Below are 19,654 nucleotides of genomic sequence, written 5' to 3'. Positions count from 1 at the left end.
AGAAGCTTTGGGGTAAACCTGGGAAAGCAGAGTTCTGGAGTCGCCTTTTTTAAAGTCATCAAGGACATTCCTTTAATGTGACAAAATGTGTCTATCTCAGCCCCAAAACTGGCACCGCGCTTAATGATGAGATGCTCCAAGGATTCTCACTGAGGAGGCACGAGAGAAGAAGACCCGCGAGGACGCCCTTGCACACTGCCGTGCGGTGCTGTTCGCCCTCAGAATCACGAGGACAAAGAAAATGAGGAGCGAACAAGTTGTTATTGTCCGTAGGTTGTATGATGGCGTAACTGGATCATCCAAGACCAAACCCGGATCCAAGACCAAGTGATTAAAAGAATTCACAAGGTGTTAGCAGGAGTCAGTAGCTTTCACGTACCAAACACGAAGAAGAACGTGTCGGAAGAGATCCATCGCCAGCACAAGACTAAAAATAACTAGAAGTAAACTTAACGAGACAGGTATAATATCTGTACAAGGGAGGCTTTCAAAACTCCCGAGGGTACAAACGACATTTTGACAAATAAAGAGCTGTCCAGTGGTCTGGGCTGGGGAGACAGCATGAGGTCGCCCCTGCCCGGGTCTCCCCGACACCAGCTCCCGAGCGGCTGGCGGACGTCTCCGTGGCTCACTGTCCCGCTCTGTTCCATGGGTCTGGCACATGCGCCCCCCACCTTCTCGGAGGTGTTGACCCGAGAATGCCTCCTAACCCACCTTCTGCAAGCAAACCCTCGACCTCGTCATCCTGGGAACCCACAGCATCGCAAGCTGCCACTCCTCCCTAACCCAGGGGGGAAAGCTTTAGGTCATCCTGACAGTCATAACGATCTAATGTTGAGACTGGACTGACGAAGGAAGGGAGGCAGGGTTTACCCTTCCAGGAATAAAGTCTTTATGTTGAGATCAAGAGAACATCACAGAAAATCCAGGAACAGACCCACGTTCCCACAGGAATGTGGTACAGAAACGGCGACCACTCCGGCTCGTGGGAAAAATAGATTGTGCGGGGGTTACCCCGTGCCACGTGAGAACGCGCCCCCCAAATTAGTGTCTTACAACCGCCACAGGGATTATGGTCTCACAGTTTCAGTGCGTCAGGGATTCAGCATGACGATGCCGGGTGGTTCTGGGGCCTCCCATCGCGGGGTCCGTCCAGCTCTGGGGACGGGGCTGAGGTCCTGAGGGTGCGGTGCGTGCTTGGACATGTGCTGAGCGGGCAGAAGCCTCAGTTCCCCACCCGGGACACGGTGTCCTCGCAGCGTGGCGCCGGCCCCCTCTGGGGCACCCAACCACACAGGGCAGACGCTGCGGTCTCCTGCAACCGTCACTTCTGTGTCTCTCTGTTAGTCAGAGGGGAGACGCTAAGTCTGGCCCATGGCCGCAGGGAGCGCAGCTGGCCGCCCCTTTCGAGGGAGGAGGGTCGTTTCACATATGGAACTACTTTCAAGCAACCGCAGTGGGAAAGCGGGCAGACAACTGTGTAACAGCGGTGCTGGGTTTGTGTCTCACAACTGACTCTAGGATAAGTTCCAGAAGGACTAAAACTTACATGCAAGAATAAAACCCACAAGGAGGAGGGGAATCAGCAGCAGGTTTCTTCCAGCCTGGAGCCAAAAAGGCCGAAACGCACAAACCCCAGAAACCATAAAACAAAAATGAATAAATCTGACGCTTATGGCCCTTTTGCCATCCAGAAATTCCTTTCTTTCTCTTTGGTCCAAAGGGACATAAAACGGGAGAAAATGCTTTCTGGTAACGTCCCAAAGGGTTAATTTTCCTAATAGGTAGGCATCTGCTTGTGGGTACAGATAAAGACCCGTGATTCCACGGGAGAGAGGAGGAATGCACAAGGGGAATTCACAGCGAAGGAAATAAAAGGGCACTTAGCCTACAGCAAGAAGTGCCAATAGAACTATTTGGAGATGACCTTTTTCACCTTTCGATTTGCCCCTTTGGTGAAAGCATGGAAGGAGGGTCCCACCCCCGGCCCCCACTCTTGCCCCATGCTCTGCAGAATGGCACTCTGGTGCGATTATGGTGCTCGAGCTAGAGATACTGAAATTTTAACTGTACCCGTCAGCCTAAGAATGCGGGTTATTTATTGTCATATAGATGTCCAGCAGTGGAATAGATAGTGTAGTCTAGAATACCACACACGCACGCACACACAGGTGAATTCTTCATGCGCTCACGAGGAGAGAGCACCAGCGTTCACTAAGAGCAGGAAAGAAAGGCGTGCCCGGGTATAAAATGACCATTTCTGGCGTGCGGTAGGCAACGATACGGCTGGCGGACCGACGACTGAGTGTGGCCCTCGGGCGGCGCTTGTTTTCAAGGTGAGGAAGATGCGGAAACTGCTGCACATGAACACTCTCCCTGTGCCACGGGAGCTCCTTGGGCTGAGAGCTGGGGAGGGGTGACCGGGAGAAGGACGTGGTCGGAGGAGACTCCCGTGTTATGAAGAGATCAAACCCCTGAACTACAGAAACAAGCCAGCATTCGCCTGACGTGTCTTTGTCTGGAGTCCTGAGTCTGAAGGTCAAGGCCAGCAGACTACAAAGTTTTTAAGCCAATTATGACCACGTTTGTAAGTGATTTATGCCTGCGGGAAGAAGGGGAGCGGGATGGCGGGAGTCCCCGTGCCGCCCGCATATGCAGGCTTCGCTTGGGCCTGGGCGACCCTCTTGCTGGCTCCTCTGACTTGCTTTGTTGTACGTCCTGCAGAAAGCAATCTGGAGGTCCATCATCTTCGGGAAAGCTCCACGCTGATTTTCCCAGAACACCAGAACCCAAAGTTCACAGGAGAGGCTCCAATGGTCCCAGCTCATCGCTCCAAAACACCATCACAGAGGCTCTGCATTCCCTGCGGGGCCATTCTGGGGCGGATCTCTCCTTGTTGCCTTGAGCAGGGGAGCCGTGGGAGCCGGTCTGTGCCTGGTCAACCTGTGGTCCACTGTCACTGTCCCTCTCTCTGTCCCTGTGTCTTAACAGTCGGTGATCGCAGACATCGTCACCTCGGGCACATGCTCCTACCATGGCAGACAGAGGGAGGGAGGAAAGTCAGTCTCGGGATATGGCAACACAAGAGCACTCAGCGCGGCACGCTTGTGATAATAGAAAATAGTAGAAGAACATTCAGATTAACCAGGGAATTTGATAAAACAGAATAATCGGTGCGATGAAAGGTGGTGAAGCCGTTATACTGTGTGTGTGTGTGTGTGTGTGTGTGTATGTGTGTGTATGAGGGAGACGAGATATTTCTAAGGAACGACTTTTCTAAGAACTTACAGCGTAATACTGGTTTTAGGTCCTTATTTGTGTTTGTGTAGGTCCGTATACCTTAGAAACTTACAAAGCAAGCCATGAATGGAGCTTATATCCATGTGTTGGGATTACAGGTGTGACTTTCCTTTTAACTTTTGAAATCGTTTCCGACACTCTTGCAGCGAATGTAATTTATAACCAGAAACAAAGGTGTTTGTCGTTGCCGGCATGGAGCTGGGGACAAGCTCACTTGCACGGGGTGGAAAACTTCCCCATGTATTTAAAATAGACCCACTTAGCAGCGATCTTCGGCCCCATAATGACCAAAGAAGCCAGCGTTCCTTAGAAGTCTGTCTGGAAAAGCTGTCCTCTTTCCGGATGATTCCCCCCATGCCTTACTACAGTAATCAGGGCTTGTGGAGGAACTGCCAACAAAGGGTGTTTTACCGTCTTTCACGGGGGCTGACCCGCACAAGGCGCGTGTGGCTCCCATCTGCCTGCTTCGGGTTCAGGAACTTCCAGGGTTGGTGGGAGGAGGAGGATTTTCTGCTGCGTCTCCTTCCCTGCGCAGCCCTGATGATGAGACGTTCTCGTGTGCGATGAATTATTAACGGAAGAAGCTGGGAGACCATAAATATTCAAGGGGACACATCTGGTGTCCCCGATGCTTGATGTAGGGCAGAAAAGGTACGTTTACTGCGTGGAACACCTTGTCAACCCCAAATGTCTTCTTGTCTGGACCCAAGTTCTACAAGAGGAAGAAAGAATCTTCTGACACGTCCCACAGAGTCCAGGCAGGACACGCGTGTGTGAGCGTCCGTGCGCGGTTTTGCCTGGATAAACCCAGTTGGAGAACAGGTCCCGCTGCTCCCTTAGTGGATCCGAGGCCGTCGGCCAGTTGGGGTGGGGAGAGAAGACTCCCCAAGATGCTTCTATTCGGCAGGAAAGTGGCCTTTACGATACCAGTGGAGGCCTCTGAAGAGGAGAGAGAAGGAAGGGGGAGCAGTTAGAGACATCAGGGTGTGGGCGTTGGGGGAGGCTGGGGGTTCTCACTCTGGCTTCGACAAGGTACTTCCTCCCTGTTTTCCACCCCAGAAGGATAATGAGCACGTCTCTGCTTGAACGCGCCCCTGCGGAAGCAAGGTGGTCGGAAGGAACAAGAGTGCTGGGGAGCAGGTGCCTCCTTCTTCGGGTCGCCTTCGCGTCAGCCGAGTCCACTCCACGGGACGACGGGCGGCTCAGTCATCAGCATCCGGCCCCCACCCCTGAGGACCCTTACGCACGCAAGATTTCTGGAGCCAGACCTCTTGAGGGCGTGTTTCGTAAAACCCCAATCCCAAGGTGTGTTGATAGACCCTAACGTGAACATACGCATTCTTCTGCTTCCAAACCAGTCTAGGAGGCAGAGCGACCCAGCCCGTCAAGGTCTCTGAGAAGGAGTATGGGAACCCATGCGCTCTACCGAGAGCCTCCAGTAGTCGCTGCAGGAATGGCCCCCCAGAGGACACTCGGCACGTCTGGAGACCGTTCTTGTACAGCTCGCTGGCTGCTGGGGGCAGGGGCGTTGGGCTGACATCCGCTGGGGAGGGCCTAGGATGCCGCCAACATCCCATGTGTGTGGGACCAACCGGGAAAAAGGCATGATCGGGCCCAACAGGTCAGCCCTGCTGGTCTAGACATGTGACATCCCCTGCCGGGCCTGGCCCTCCCCGTGCCCTCCCCGTGCCCTCCCCGTGCCCTCCCCGTGCCCTCCCTGTGCCCTCCCCGCGCCCTCCCCGCTCTCTTGCGGGACGCACACATGAAGGAAGGGTACAGGTGCGCCTACTCTAAGCTTACCAGCACAAGCTAGGCTGCGTGTCAGGCCCTGTAAAGGGTTTGTGTCCCCGCAGACCCCCCCGGGGCATGGCTCCCCTTTCCCTGGATTTGCCTCAAGGCTTCCACGTGTCGGCAAGCCTCTGTTGGGACACTGATTGCCGGGCAGAGAGCTTTCTAAAGGAGGCGCCTCCGCTCCCTGCGTCTCACGTCCAGCGATGGCTCATCTCCAAACACTTGAGTGAGGACAGGCCTTGAAGCCTTTAGAGAAGGCCGAGCACCGGGCTCCACTTCGCCCCGAGAAACGCTAAAGCTGTTTATTGTTTGTGGAACATGGAGTTGTTTCTTCTTCTTTTTCTTCTTCTTCTTCTTCCTCTTCTTCTTCTTCTTTTTAAGATTTTATTTATTTGTCAGAGAGAGGGAGAGAGAGAGAGAACATACAAGCAGGGAGAGGGGCAGAGGGAGAGGGAGAAGCAGGATCTTGGCCAAGCAGGGAGCCCAACACAGGGCTCGATCCCAAGACTCTGAGATCATGACCTGAGCCGAAGGCAGACGTTTAATCGACTGAGCCACCCAGGTGCCCCAAGAACTAATTTTTAACACCTCTTTTGTGTGGCATTGTGTCATGGTTTGGCCCCGTCTTGGGTTGAAAATAATGACTGAGGTTAGGAATGTCTGACCGTGTGCGGTAGAGAAGCTTCTCGCTGGAGCTAACTGGTAAGTTTTCCCGCTCGCAGGTGAATACGACTGTAAGACTATAAAAGCACGAGCCTTAACCACCGCCGTAAGTAACACGTTAGATAAGCACCTGTTAAATTCTTATTTGACTCTTTAGTGCGTGGACCCTCAGGGAGCCAAGGGAGCTGGTCAGGAAGGGTTTGAGGACGTGGGGTTGCACGTGAGAGCAGGAATGCCAACAGGGGACCCTAAAAACCACTCCCTGCCTCCGGGGCCGAGCGCATAAGCTTCCGGTGCTCTCACCGACCCGAGCAACCGTCTGCCAAAGCCAGCAACAGAGGCGCCCGACCCCGCACACAGATGCTGGGGCCACGTGGGCATTTAACTGCGTTTCAAATCCTCTTTCAACGGCCAAGTCACATCTGCGATCCTGGAATCCAGCGACACAGGCTGGGAATGAGCCTGCCGGGGGGGCTCAGCCAGCCCATCCGTGAGACACCAAATCCTGACTCCATGCCCCCCTCCCGTGACATCCCTGTGACACGGAGATCGCGGTCCTTCTCTCCGACATCTGCAGGTCTCAGCCCGCGCTACAAGTTCATGTTGCCCGGAGGGCTCTGAAAAAAAATACGGGCACTCCGCCGTTCCTCTGTCTGAGTTCAGGGGCTCTTGGGTGCGGTTTCCTTTCGTTAAGATTAAAATTCATGACACGTAAAGTAACCCTTGCTGGTGATCAACCAGCAGCACCTACTGGAAGCAGCGCCTCATCCACCTCCAGAACATCTTCTCTCCCCGCAAAACCCCCGCTCCCATTACGTGGATAAGCCCTGTCTCCCCGCCCCCAGCCCCAGGCCACGGATCTCCTTTCCGCTCTTATGGCTTTCCCTGTTCCCGCATTTCCTATCCATGCAGTTACGCAATTTGGGAACTTTGTGTCTCTCTCCTCACCTAGCGTCATGTTCTCCAGGATTGCCCACGTGGTAGCACGTTCCCGCTTCATTCCCTTTCGGGGTGGCTGAGGCGAAGTGTGTGTGTCCAGCATGAGCTGGTCGTCCATTTGTCTGCTCACGGACGGCTGGGTCATTTCCTCAGGGCGTCACGGAGAGCGTGGCTGTGGACCGTGGGTGACAAGTATTTGCATAAGTCCCTGTTTTCGATTCTTTTTTTTTTTTTTTTTTAAGATTTTTATTTATTTATTCGACAGAGAGAGATCACAAGTAGACAGAGAGGCAGGCAGAGAGAGAGAGAGAGGGAAGCAGGCTCCCTGCCGAGCAGAGAGCCCGATGCGGGACTCGATCCCAGGACCCTGAGATCATGACCCGAGCCGAAGGCAGCAGCTTAACCCACTGAGCCACCCAGGCGCCCCTTGTTTTCGATTCTTGAAAGCACATTCCCAGGAGTGGAATTGCTGGGTCGGGTTGGAATCTCGTGTTTAACTCTTCGAGGAACGGCCACACCATTTGCACAAGGATGGACCATTGTTCCTTCCCTTCGCACTGGACGGAGCTTCCTCTTTCTCCGCACCTGCGCCAACGTTGGTTTTCTGTTTTGTTGTTGTCGTCGTCCCAGCCACCCCAGCACCGAGCAGATGCCTACCGGTGTCTTGTTGGGGCTTGATTTGTGCCTCCCCACTGACTCAGGGGGTTGAGAACCCTTCTGCGAGCCGTTGGCCATTGGTACATCTTCTCGGATGTCCTTTGCCCATTTTTGAATTGGGTCGTTTGTCCTTTTTGCAGTTGAGGTGGGTGGAGGCGTTCTATATATGTTCCGCATGCTTGGGAACGGAGCGTCTCCCCTTCTCTAAGTTCTTTTTACTTTCTTGATCATATCTTTGATACACAAAAGTTTTCAGTTTTGATAACGTTTGATGGATGCATTTGTCTTACATGGTTGGCGCTTTTGGTATCACATCTAAGAATCCATCACCACACCCGAGGTCATGAAGACTCACCCTGTGTTTCCCTCTGAGGGGTGCACGGCTTTGGGTCTTACTTGTAGGCTACTGACCCATATCTAGTTGGTGTACGTGGTATGACGTACGGGGCTGGCTCATTTTTGCACGTGGACGTTACATTGTCCTGGCAGCTTGGACGTTGGTTCTTCTGTAGCCCCTCCCGACGGGGCTGATACAGCCAGAAGAAGGCATTGCTGGCCCCCCCACCACCAGCCCAGCACCCCCCCGCCCCCGCTGGAGGAGTCCACAGGTGCGCTCCGCCCCTGCCACGCCCACGTCTTGCAGTCCCTCCCCACATCGAGGAAGACCGTCTCTAGTCCAGGGGTGGGAAAGTTCTGGGCTCAGCTTTTGTTCAAGACCACCCGTTCAACCTGAATTTCTCTGGGAGGTAGGCTTTTGGAAACTCTCTAGGAAGACTTCAGGGCTCTCTCTGCTTCCAGCCTTAAGCACATTTTGGGTTTCTGACCCTGGGTTTGACCCAGGCTCCTGCTGGCCAAGAGGCTATTACTTACTGGACACCTGCTTTGCTGGATGGACCCTGAAGCCAGTGCTCCTACTTGGCCACCTGGTGACATCATCGCTCAGTTCTCTGGGCGCAGCCTCGGGCCTGACCGTCCGGATGGGCTGCCTCCAGTTACCTACAGGTGACTTCCCCTTGGGGTCCGTGCTCCAAGCAGCAAAGAATTGGCCTATCAGGAGATTTTTGGTGTTCTGGATCCACAAGGAATTGATCTATGAGGACATTTTTGGTGCTAACCTGGTGTTTGTAGCTCCTGTCACGCTCTCATTTCAGGAGAACTTGTGAGGTAGGCACGGCCGGCGTTGGTTCCATTTTGCCGGAAGGAAGTGGGATTCTGACAGCGAGTTAGATCGGGCTCCAACCTGTGCTCCTCCCGCCTGGGAGAGCAGGAGAGCCCTGGGGAGGCTCTGGATCCTGCAGAACAGCACCGAGCACCCGTAGGTACCTCTGGCGGTGACCTCCGCTTCTGGGGCAGTGGCTCTACTCCCACGCGCAGACAGAGACCCACCTGTCCTGTCTTGCCGCCGTGAGGCGCCATCGCCGACCGCCTCGCGTTCTCGGTACGCGTCACCTGCTGCTCCGACAACTAGGGACGAACACCGCCCGGGGCGGTCTGCCCCCTGGCCTCGGTGACAATGTGGTAACTACGGGTTCTGCACCGTGTCCCGACTTCCTAACCCGGTGCCGTGTTCAGGGAGGGGCCGCGATTGTAATTATCCCGTCGTCATCTGCCTTCTCCGCGGCCTCCCTTACCCTAGGAAACCAGTCTATTTTTGCACAAGAATAAAGGGCTTCTCTCACCGCTGGAGGGTGAATTGACAGTCTCAGTTACCCCTTTGGCCGTGCAGGACTCGGTGACATTTCTGGGAGCGGCCGCGGCATCCTAAGGGAGCAATTAACACTCCGGAGTGGCGGCCCCGGAAACTGAAGCAGCTGGGCCCGGTCTCTGAGGAGAAGGCGCCGTCCTCCGTCGGGGTGGCGGGAGGGGGGAGCGTGAGCCCGAGTCCCGCCCGGCGGCCCAGCACAGGCTCGGTTCAGTGGCCTCTATGGAAAATGCTCTACCTGGGAAGGGTGGTGCCTTTGTAAACGCTGCCAGCTCTGGGGCTCGGCCACTTTTGACGAACTTCTGTGGCGCTTGCCTTGCTGTCCCCTGTCCCTCGGTCCAGCCCTGCTTCCCTCGCTCCCCAGCAAGGTGGGATTCGGGACCCCGGAGACACCCACCCCCGCATCCCCACCCCAGAGTCTCCTTCCAGGGAGCACCACGCGGCACCCATCGCACGCCTTCCCTTGCGTGTGAAAAAGCGGACAAGACTCTTCCTCGCCCACAAGAACGTCACTTTCCTCGGTGGTGCTAAAAAACTCGAAAATCTGACTGTCGGTGGGGGATGGGGGAACGACCTGTGGGACAGTCACAGAGAAAACACCTGCTGGAGATGAGACGCACGAGCCCGTTCTGCCTGGGTGACGAGTGAAGTGACACGTACTGCTGAGAGGGGGGCCGAGGAAGCCATCGTGCGATTTATAGGAATCATTAAAGCACAAAACCAGACCCTATGTTCGTGGAGCATATGTTGATTAAACACGGCTGAAGCAGAAGTGCTACAGTATCAACCTTCATTCTGTGTGGGCGCGGCCAAACCCCCCGTGGAAACAAGGACACGCGTTACTGTTATTCTTACGACGTGTTTGTTACTGTTTGGGCTTCAAGTCCCGGCACCTCACAGGTTCCAAAGCAGTAGGGCAGCCGCTCTGCCATCGGTCCCTATCTCTGCCCATGAAGGGGCTCCCATCGCCACAGTGGCTACCTTGGCTTCTTCCGTGAGTCCGGCCCCCTGTGCACCCCCAGACTGCCCCTGGGGAGCTGTCCTGGGACCCGGGACCCCCTGCCTCCAGTCTGCTCTGAGCTGGCTCGCAGAAGGCCACCTGCCAGCGGGTGGATGGGGAACAGGCAGCCGGGACTAAGGTGTGGGTGTGCCGGCAGGCGGGGGGACGCAGAGGGGCTCTGCTTCCGTGTGGAGAGGGCTGTGAAGGCTGTCACCAGGATGAGGTTGCCGGACGGTGGAAGAACCATGGTCTAGGCCACGGCGGGGTGTCTCCCCGGAGGTGCTCACACCTATTACCTGCCCCCCAGCCATGCCAGGATCCGGGAAAGAAAGCACGTCCCCGAGCCTGCCTCTCGGATGGCAGCCGCGATCCGGCTGCAGACCCCGGGGAGATGTGCCCATTGCTGCCCTGAATGAGTTTGGAGCGTGAGCCCACATTTGCAGGGCTCAGCGTGCGGCTGTCTCATCGGGGTCCAGTGACGGAGTGAGGCTGACCGTCAGCGGGCCCAGAAACACGGGTCCCGCCCCTACGGCCCGCGGTCCGGCGGCTGTGCCGTGTGCCCACGTCTGCCGAGGACCCATGAGCCCAGGTCAGGGCGGCTGGCAGGCCTGCTCAGTTCAGGAATCACTGGTCTCTCTGGGTTGTGCTTCCTGCCTTTCTCGCCTTCTCCCCACAGACTAGTCTGCCTGGTTCCCATCCGGCCCGTGACGTCCAGCATCGCAGCAACGTCGAGCCACAGAGAAGCAGGTCTGAACACATCTCTTGACTAACCCTTCCTTCTGGAGTAAGGTGTGTGGCCTCAGGGGCAGAGGATGGAATGCCTCTTGAAGAGAAATAATTTGGGGATGCCTGGGTGGCTCAGTTGCTGGGCGTCTGCCTTCGGCTCAGGTCACGATCCCAGGGGCCTACGATAGGGCCCCACATCGGGCTCCCTGCTCAGCGGGGAGCCGGCTTCTCCCTCTGCCCCTCCCCCTGCTTGTGTTCCCTCTCTCGCTGTCTCTCTCTCTCTGTCAAATAAATAAGTAAAATCTTTAAAAAAAGAGAGAGAAATAATTTTTATCACAATCTACTTGTCTAGAAATAAAAGGGCCATAGGGCATGAAGGCTGTTTTACAGACATTGGACAAGGACCCTTCTGATTCTTAATAAAATCAAGCTGATTTTGAGAACAGGATTTTCACTGCACAGCCAAAGACTCTTTCCAAAGGAAAGATCCCACCTCCACCCCAGAGTGAAATCCATTCTCCACCCCCAGCAATATTAAAAACAAATAAATAAGGACCCCCCAAAAATAACTTCAATAATTCCAGGCGAATTAAGATTAAAGTATGTAATGATGTGAAATGTTGGGGTTCGGGAGCAAACAGTCAAGACAGAATTCTTGTGACGTCTTCAGTGCAAAAAGCGTGGTCTTACTAGAGCACGGGACAGGACCCGCCGGCACAAAGAGCTGCACTGGGGTTGTGAACAGTGGCCAATTACATACGTGCAAGTCGGGAGGGGGTTGGGGACAGCGTAAGTCTCTAAGGAAGTTGGAAGCAAGGTTTTGAGGACCTCGAGGGGCTAGCTGTTGTCAGGAAAGGGTCATTTACTGCTGTCCAGTAAAACCATAGTCGTGAGACCCTTTGGATGTGTACCGGTGCCCACGTGCTTGGAGGATGATTGCTAACACACATGAGAGGGGCGCAGAGATAAAGGAAGTTTCTAAAGGGATTTTTTTTTAAGATTTTATTTATTTGACACAGAGAGAGATCACAAGTAGTCAGAGAGGCAGGCAGAGGGCAAGGGGGAAGCAGGCTGCCCGCTGAGCAGAGAGCCCGAAGTGGGGCTAGATCCCAGGGCCCTGGGATCATGACCTGAACTGAAGGCAGAGGCTTAACCCACTGAGCCACCCAGGCACCCTCTAAAGGGATTTTTACGGGATCCTGGAGGTCAGGCTAATGTCAAGCTAAGGCTGCCTCTTGCCTCTAGCAAAGTATTAATTTGGAGGCAGCTGGCTTCCTGGAGGACGGTCACTCTGCCTGTCTCAAGGACTTGCCAATGGGCTGAAAGCTGTAAGGAGATAACATTTTTTTCTTTTGCCTTTTTTCTCCACATCATATAACACAACTGTCACCTTCTCAAAAATGATTTTCTAAATGGAGAGCTGCTTTTCTGAGCTCCGGGGGGCCCATCCCTAATGTGGGGCAGGAAGAGCACGTTGAAGCTTTTCTGCTCTGCGCATAGTCAAAGCTTCTGTTAAATAGAGAGGAATGAACTGCAAAAATATTGGGCAATTTTCACTCCCACCAGCTGGGAATGAGGGTGCTTCTAGCCATTCTAGCACCGCAGGTGGCTCATTTTGGCCATTGTGTTAATTCTTAGACTTGCTGATTTTTTTCTTAGTTGAAAGATTGAGGGGCACCTGGGTGGCTCAGTTGTTGAGCAGCTGCCTTCAGCTCGGGTCATGATCCCAGGACCCTGGGATCGAGCCCCACATCGGGCTCCCTGCTTTGCAGGAAGCCTGCTTCTACCTTTCCCTCTCCTACTCCCCTGCTTGTGTTCCCTCTCTCACTGTCTCTCTCTCTCTGTGTCAAATAAATAAACAAAATCTTTAAAAAAAAAAAAAAAGATTGATTGTTGGGGCACCTGGGTGGCTCAGTGGGTTAAAGCCTCTGCCTTCGGCTCGGGTCATGATCTCAGGGTCCTGGGATCGAGCCCCACATCAGGCTCTTTGCTCTGCGGGGAGCCTGCTTCCTCCTCTCTCTCTGCCTGCCTCTCTGCCTACTTGTGATCTCTGTCTGTCAAATAAATAAATAAGATCTTTAAAAAGAAAAGATTGTTGCTTCCGTAATATATTTGTTACAATCATTAGTGATGTGTAACTTTTTTGAGCCTCTTACTTGTATTCAAGCTCAGTTTTCTATTCAGATGTTTCTCTTGTGTAAGACGTTTAACAAAGGCAGATGAGAACCACAACAATCTAATGTAAATTATGTATCATTAAACAAGAAAAGAAGATTTCCGTGGATCAAAACACCAACTCAGAAACTCAGAAGAGAATCAGAGAACTGTGAAGGCGTGCCGTGGGGGCTCCTCAATCTCGGGAAAGAGAAGGAGAAGACAGAGTCCGTTCAGAAATGACAACTAGATCGTGATCGTGAGCAGCGGACGGGAGCAACAGCCCGAAGCACGAGGAGGAGCGTGACAGAGGCAGGAGGTGCCGAGGGGAAAGAGAAGAATCATCAGAGATTCCTGAAAGTAACAAAAAAGTTCAACATGCAAAAAATGTAGCCACTAGAAAAACAAAACAATGGACTAGACTGTTTAGAACTTAGTTCAGGGGTGTCTTCCTGAGATGAAAGACGGACCGAATGCACACATTGAAAGGTCTGCTCTGTACCTGGGAAGAAGGGATGTGTCCACCTGGAAAAGAAGCCAGGAAACCCCCTTGTCCTCCTGGTGGGAAGTCAGGTCCCGCACAGTGAAGGACTTCGGCAGCCGTGCGCGCAGGAAGGAATAACCGAGTCACGTTCCCGCAAGTTGAGGGAAGAACGTGAGTCTTCGGGAACATTTTGCCACTAAGAGCAGATTAAGATAGTCGACTGTTCTTTGGGAAGCAAGAAGTTTAAAGATTAAAGATTCGATCGGGGCTCAGGTAATTTGTCTCTGTGCCCATTTTGCCACCAATTTTTGTGAGACACGCTAGTGAAGGCTGGTCTTCACATTTTTAAGAGAATGGGGGAAAAATCAAAAGCATAACACTTCACAATACAATAATACTTCACAGTACTCCCCACCGTGAGGGGACTGGCCCTTCTTTCCTCTCTACACTGTGTACTGGGGCCTGCCACAGAGTCACTTATGTCTCAGTTTCCGGTCCCCACCTGTGGCCCTTCCCAGCACCCATGTGTCACCTCAAAGCAGCACTGTGGGAAGTCCCCCGGGTGCACCCCGGTCGTGCTCTGTCTCTCTGAACCAGTTCATAAGGCTGCAGGGCAAAGACCTGACGCCGCAGCTGCCGGCTCTCCCGTGTTAGCCAAATACTTCTAGAGCATCCCGTGGGGCTGGAAGACAGGGACCAGGGTGCCTGACCTCATCGCTCTCCCCGGGGCCATTCTCCTCAATTCCCCAGGAGGAAAGCAGGGCTTAGCTCTCCTATTTTCATTCAAAAAATATGTGAGAGCTTATTGTGTTCCCGGCACTGCCTGCAGCACTGAGGCTCTCGTGGAAAAGAAATCAGGAATGTACACCTTCTCTGCTGGGGGCCACGGAGAGTCCTAGCTTAGCTGCCAAATGCAGGAATTTTATGAGTCAACTGGGCCATGGTACCCAGATACTTAGTCAAACAATACTCTAGATGTGAAGCTATCTTTAAAATGTGGTTGATACATCTGTCAGTGGACTTTGAGCAAAGCAGACTAACCTCTGTGATGCAGGTGGGCCTCGTCTAATCAGTGGATGGCCTTCGTAAAAGACTGCCGTCCCCCAAGGAACAAGGACTCCCGCAGCTGGTGTCCTTAAGCTCCAACTGCAACATCCACTCTTTCCTGCCTGCTGGCCGCCTCTACAGATTGTGAATTTGCCAGCCTCCATCATCACATGAACCAATTCCTTAAAATCTTTCTTTTTCTCCATACGAGCCCACACACGCACGTGCGCGCACACACACATCCCCCCAGTGGTTTTGTTTCTAATTCTAGCACTCAAAAAGGGATTAGAGGAATGTGGAAGATCCTCCCTTCTCATTGTCTTTTCAAAGCGGCTGTTCAAAGCTGAGCGGACCAATCCATCCCCTCTCCTGACGGGCTTACCCTCCAGTCCTGGCAGGTGGACACCCTTGGTGACCCGGGAGCGGTCTGTTTGCCTGGAGATGCATGAGAAGAAGGCACATGAACGTATCCTTCAAAAAAGTCTACCAGTTACACCAGAACTTCAATTTTGAGTAAGTTAACACTGGGTGTATGAGCTCAGGCTGGGAAAACAGCACAGACTCGGAGCTTGTACGACAGGGTGTTCTGGAAGCTGGAAGTCCAAGATCAAGGTTCCAGCTGCTGTGGCTGCGCGTGCAGGTGGCTGGCCTCCCGCTGTGTGCTCACCTGAGCCCCGAGTGTGCACGGAGAGCGCGAACAAGCCCTCGGCATCTCTCCTTGTGGGGATGTGAGTGGCATCATGGGGGCCCACCTCATCACCTCGCCTAACCCTGAGCCCCTCCCGGAGGCGCCGTCTCCAAACGCTCTCCCATGGGGGGCAGCCCTTCGGCATATGAGTTTGGTGGGTGGGACGCAAAAGTCATGTCGGCTGGAGGGTATGGGTACAGATGGGATGGACAGAGGGGTGCACTTGGGGAACCCGGAGTTTGTCCTTCCCTGAAAGCAGCTCCATGATCGCTACAGAAAAGAGCTTTCAATTTGCTGTTGAAATACCAGAGATTAAGTGTGGCTTTTCTAAAGGTTTTTTATAAGTCCGTTTATCTTGTTTTAAAAAACCCACGTACAGATGTGACAGGATCAGAAAGGACAAACCCGTGATGGTTAACACAGAGATCCCTTGGCTGGGGGTCCCATTGCTCCTTCAGCCTCCGCGCGGGACCACCAGTTCACACATCAGGTCCATCAGCCACGGCGTCCGCTTTCGTGGGGACCTCGGCCAGCAGCTACGCCCCCCATTCCCGGAGAACGTGTTCGAAGGTCCCGTGCTTTGGGCATTAACAGCCCCTTGACGACGTGCTGATCGTCGCCCTCGGATCTGCAAGGGGCCGGAGAGAAGTGGACAGGCTTGTCTCCATTAGCTGGGCAGCCTGTGTCCCCGCGCCAGGGCTGAAGGCAGCCTCCGCGCCGCTGCGAGGAAGGCGCAGGGCAGCCCCGGGCAGCCAGCGCCGGTCCCTGGTTGCGGGCCGGTCTGAGAGCCGCGCCTCCCTGCGTGCACAGGGGCAAAGCCGTGCTCCCCGCGGCCGTGCGGACTGAGGGATCCTCGGGGGCCCCACATTTTAGTGCCTCCAGCTCTGTCCCCTCCACTCTCTGCGGTACGGCGACAGCTAGCAGCTCCCCAGAATGTGCACCGGAAAGGAAGTGCGATGGTAGCGCCGTTTACACTTTCAGAAGCGCGATCGTCCTCCGGGGCATCCTGCCGAGGATTCCGAAGCGCCTGCAGCTTTGATCACAATGACGGTTTTGTCTGGTTTTCTAATAAGCTGCTTCCGAGTCTTCCGAGGACCAAGGAAGGAAGTAACGATTTCATCGCAGATTTAACACCGCCGCGAAAGCACAGAGGCATCGCAAGGACGGGAGGTGGCGAATGAAACATGTTCATTATTTCCTACCGTGGTCGGTGCACACCAGGGAGAAAGGCCAGTTCAGCTGGCTGCTCCCTTCCAAGTCATTTATGTCTGAATGCGGCTTCATTTTGGATGTGCGGAGAGGAGATGCGCACCTTTCCAAGTGCTCCTGTCTCAGACGGGTCCCCACGGGGATTTTGGCCCCAGGGAGCTGAGGACAAATCCGTGTCTGTGAGGCCCTAAGGAAACCAGCAGGCTTCCCAGCGTTGTGCTCTCTGGGAAGGGGAGGAGGAGGAGAAGGAGGAGGGGCCCCTGCCCCCACCCCCTGCCCTCAGTGGTCCCTAGTTCCTGCCGGCAAGAGTCCTCCCGAGAGTATGCGGGCTGATGCAAGGGTCCCCGTGCTCAGTCGGCAGCCTGCGCGCCGGGGCCGTTGGTCTTCCGTGCACAAGGGCCACACCAAACCCGTCCCGGGACTAAATGCTGCCCAGAGGGGAGGGCACTGCCTGGAGGGTCCTCCCACAGTATACCTGCCTGGGCTTCAAGAGAAAGCGGGCATCAGACCATAGGTCAGATACAACTTTCTCTTAAATATACTCTTCACTTCGGCTCCCCTAGAAGCACGGACCACTGACTTCAGGGTGACACAGCGTGACCTCTGTCTTTCTATTTGTATAAACCAGTCAAGCCCTGGCTCCCGCTCCCAGTCCAGCCCTTCTGGGAGGTTGTCCCTGAGCACCAAGGCCTCTGTCCTCTTCCTCGTGATTCTCAAGACTCTCACGACCAGCCCCAAAGACGAGGTCCCTACCTCCCTCGGCTCCGTGCTCCCCGACAGAAGACCGCAGGCCCAGCGTCCCAGGCCCCATTGAGGCAGAGAGGTCATGACCCAAAGGAAGGCTGATTTGCACAGCCGCTGCACAGTGGCCCATTTTGGGGGATCTGGGCAGTGAGCCCTCCCGCACAGAGGCTGGCAAACACGGCAACCAGCTTCCCTCTTAGGGAATAACCCTGTGAGCTTCTAAATGAGTTTAGTCCGGCCTATCAGCCCACGAAGCCGCATGTAAGACCCCACATTCCGACCGCTTGGGCAAATGACTGTGATGGCTTTGGAACGTCAAAGCATTTCTTGGAAGGGGCCCCAGGACTCAGCCACCCATCTCGGGCAGGTCTGCTGGGCCTGGGGCAGCAGCACCCTCGGTAAGAGGTCCAGACTTTGGAGGGGCTTGTGTCTTGTCCATGGCCCCACCGACCTGAGCCCCCTCGATCTGTAGTACACAGTCCACGTCCACACCTGCGGCCTTGTGTGGACACCCGCACCCGCGGCTGCTCACGAGGCTTCTGTCGGCAGGTGGGACGTCCTCCCTGATTCTCTGTCTGGGCCCGGTGTAATCAAGGGATCCTTCGAAGTCGGGGAGGGGGGACAGAGGTGAGTTACAGGGACGTGTGGCCACAGAAGAAGGTCAGAGGGAGAAAGGCTGCTGCCTTTGCAGCCGGAGGAGAGACGACAAGCCCAGGAAAGCAGGTGCCTCCAGAGGGAAACAGCTCCGGGGGCGCCATGACTTGAAGCCAGGGAGGCCATGTTGGACTTCTGACCCCCAGAACCGTGAGATGATCAACTTGTGTGGTTTCAAGCCATCAATGTGTACCGTTTCTTACAGCAGCAGAAGGAAACTCAACAGTGCGCATGTTCTCTAGTGAAATTATTGGGCATCCGGTGTCTTCCCATCACATGGAGGAAGCTGTCTGGTGTGTGGGGTCCTCGTGCTTTAGTAGGTCCCCGGGCCTTGGCTTCAGGCTGCGTGGTGGGGTGGGTGTGTCTGTAGCGGGAACTCTCTGTCCCGGGGATGGCCTCGCGGGGGCAGTGAGGGCCCTGACTCTGCCAGGGGCAAACCAAGGCAGGCTGGTGAAGGAGTGGGAAGGAATGAATGGGTGACAGTCAAACGAGGATGTCCCCTGCTCTCGGACAGGATAACTCACCGTCAGAAAGAAGACAACCTTCCCCAAGTCACTTGAGGGCCATACGGATTCATTTCATGCACCGTTAGTTTAAAGTACCAACCACGTTTCATCGGGAGCTCAGCATGCGGATAGTAGGGCTTCAGCTGGAAGATAGTGTTTGACAAAATTGGGACGACCCTGACCGTGAGGGACAGTGAGAACAAGCTGGGGAACCTGCCAGATAGCACAGCGAACCCTAGGCCTTGGGTAGAGTGCGGTGCTGGGGTCCCATGGGGAGAATCAAACGACCAGACGGACGGACAGACAGACAGCGCTGCGCATTAGTGGCTGGAGTCAGGGACGGGGCTGCAGCGGCCGACGCTCCTGTGCTGGGCACCGGGTTACGGGTGAAGCTCCCAGAGCCTAAGGCCCCATAGCCAGCTGGTAATTTTGTAGCCTTGTGCATTCTCAGTAAATCACACGCGTGTGCGAGGGTGCACGCTGATGCGAGCATTCACACTGACACACACACGCACAGAGGCAGCCCAAACTCTTGTTTTGTACCATGTTTTCAGTGACGCTAAGAACCGGGTCCCACTTGTCTTTCCCAGTCACTGTTGGCCTCACTTAGAACCACTGAACGGACAGAAGAGCTGGGCAGCCGCCGCTGCTCTCCAGGGGACTCGGGGCCCTACCAGTTCCTTCTTGGCCGCTGCACCTGTGAAACAGCCCTGGGCACAGCGAGAGTTAGGACCCCAGATCCTTCCCCTCATTGACCTTATTTGAACAATAGATGGAATCTAAAATGCAGCGGAAAAAAGCAGCTCATCAGACAAACCATCCAGGGTGAGAAAGATTCTAAAACGCTGTTCTCGGTGACGTGGAAAGGCAGCCCTCTGTGGTGACATGAGGAAGAATGGATTCTTCCCCTAGTGGGCTGGTTTCCTGCTGGTGCCTGAGCAGCCGGGATCAGCGGTCGGCCTGTCCCGCATTCTGTATTCCCTGGAACCCGCGGCAGGTGCACCTCTAAGCCCGCGGTACCCCACACACCTCAAGGGGCAGGAAGACGAGGAAGGCCAGTGAGAGGCGGCCCTTCCTGCCCTCTCCAGACCCAGGCTCTCCAGCCCACCTTCTCTAGTCTGGGACAGGATTTCTGTCTCCCTCAGGCAGCCTGGTCAGGGCAGAAGGAACGAGCAGCCTGTATGATGCAAAACGGGATGCTCTGGTGACCCGCCCCTATGGACCTTGTCCTTCACTATGGAGACCCTGACCTGTTGCAGGCTGGGAAGGTCACTTGTGGGGCTCCGACTGCCATGCCTGTCCATCAGGATAACCCTATCCCTATACCTAATCCTATCCCTAACTCTAACCCTAACCTTAACCCTATCTCTATCCCTATCCCTATCCCTAA

Source organism: Enhydra lutris, unplaced genomic scaffold, assembly GCF_002288905.1.
Source record: "Enhydra lutris kenyoni isolate GAN:26980312 unplaced genomic scaffold, ASM228890v2 scaffoldscaffold37, whole genome shotgun sequence".
In the NCBI taxonomy this organism is placed as follows: domain Eukaryota; kingdom Metazoa; phylum Chordata; class Mammalia; order Carnivora; family Mustelidae; genus Enhydra; species Enhydra lutris.
Note: the sequence above shows the minus strand (reverse complement) of the source record.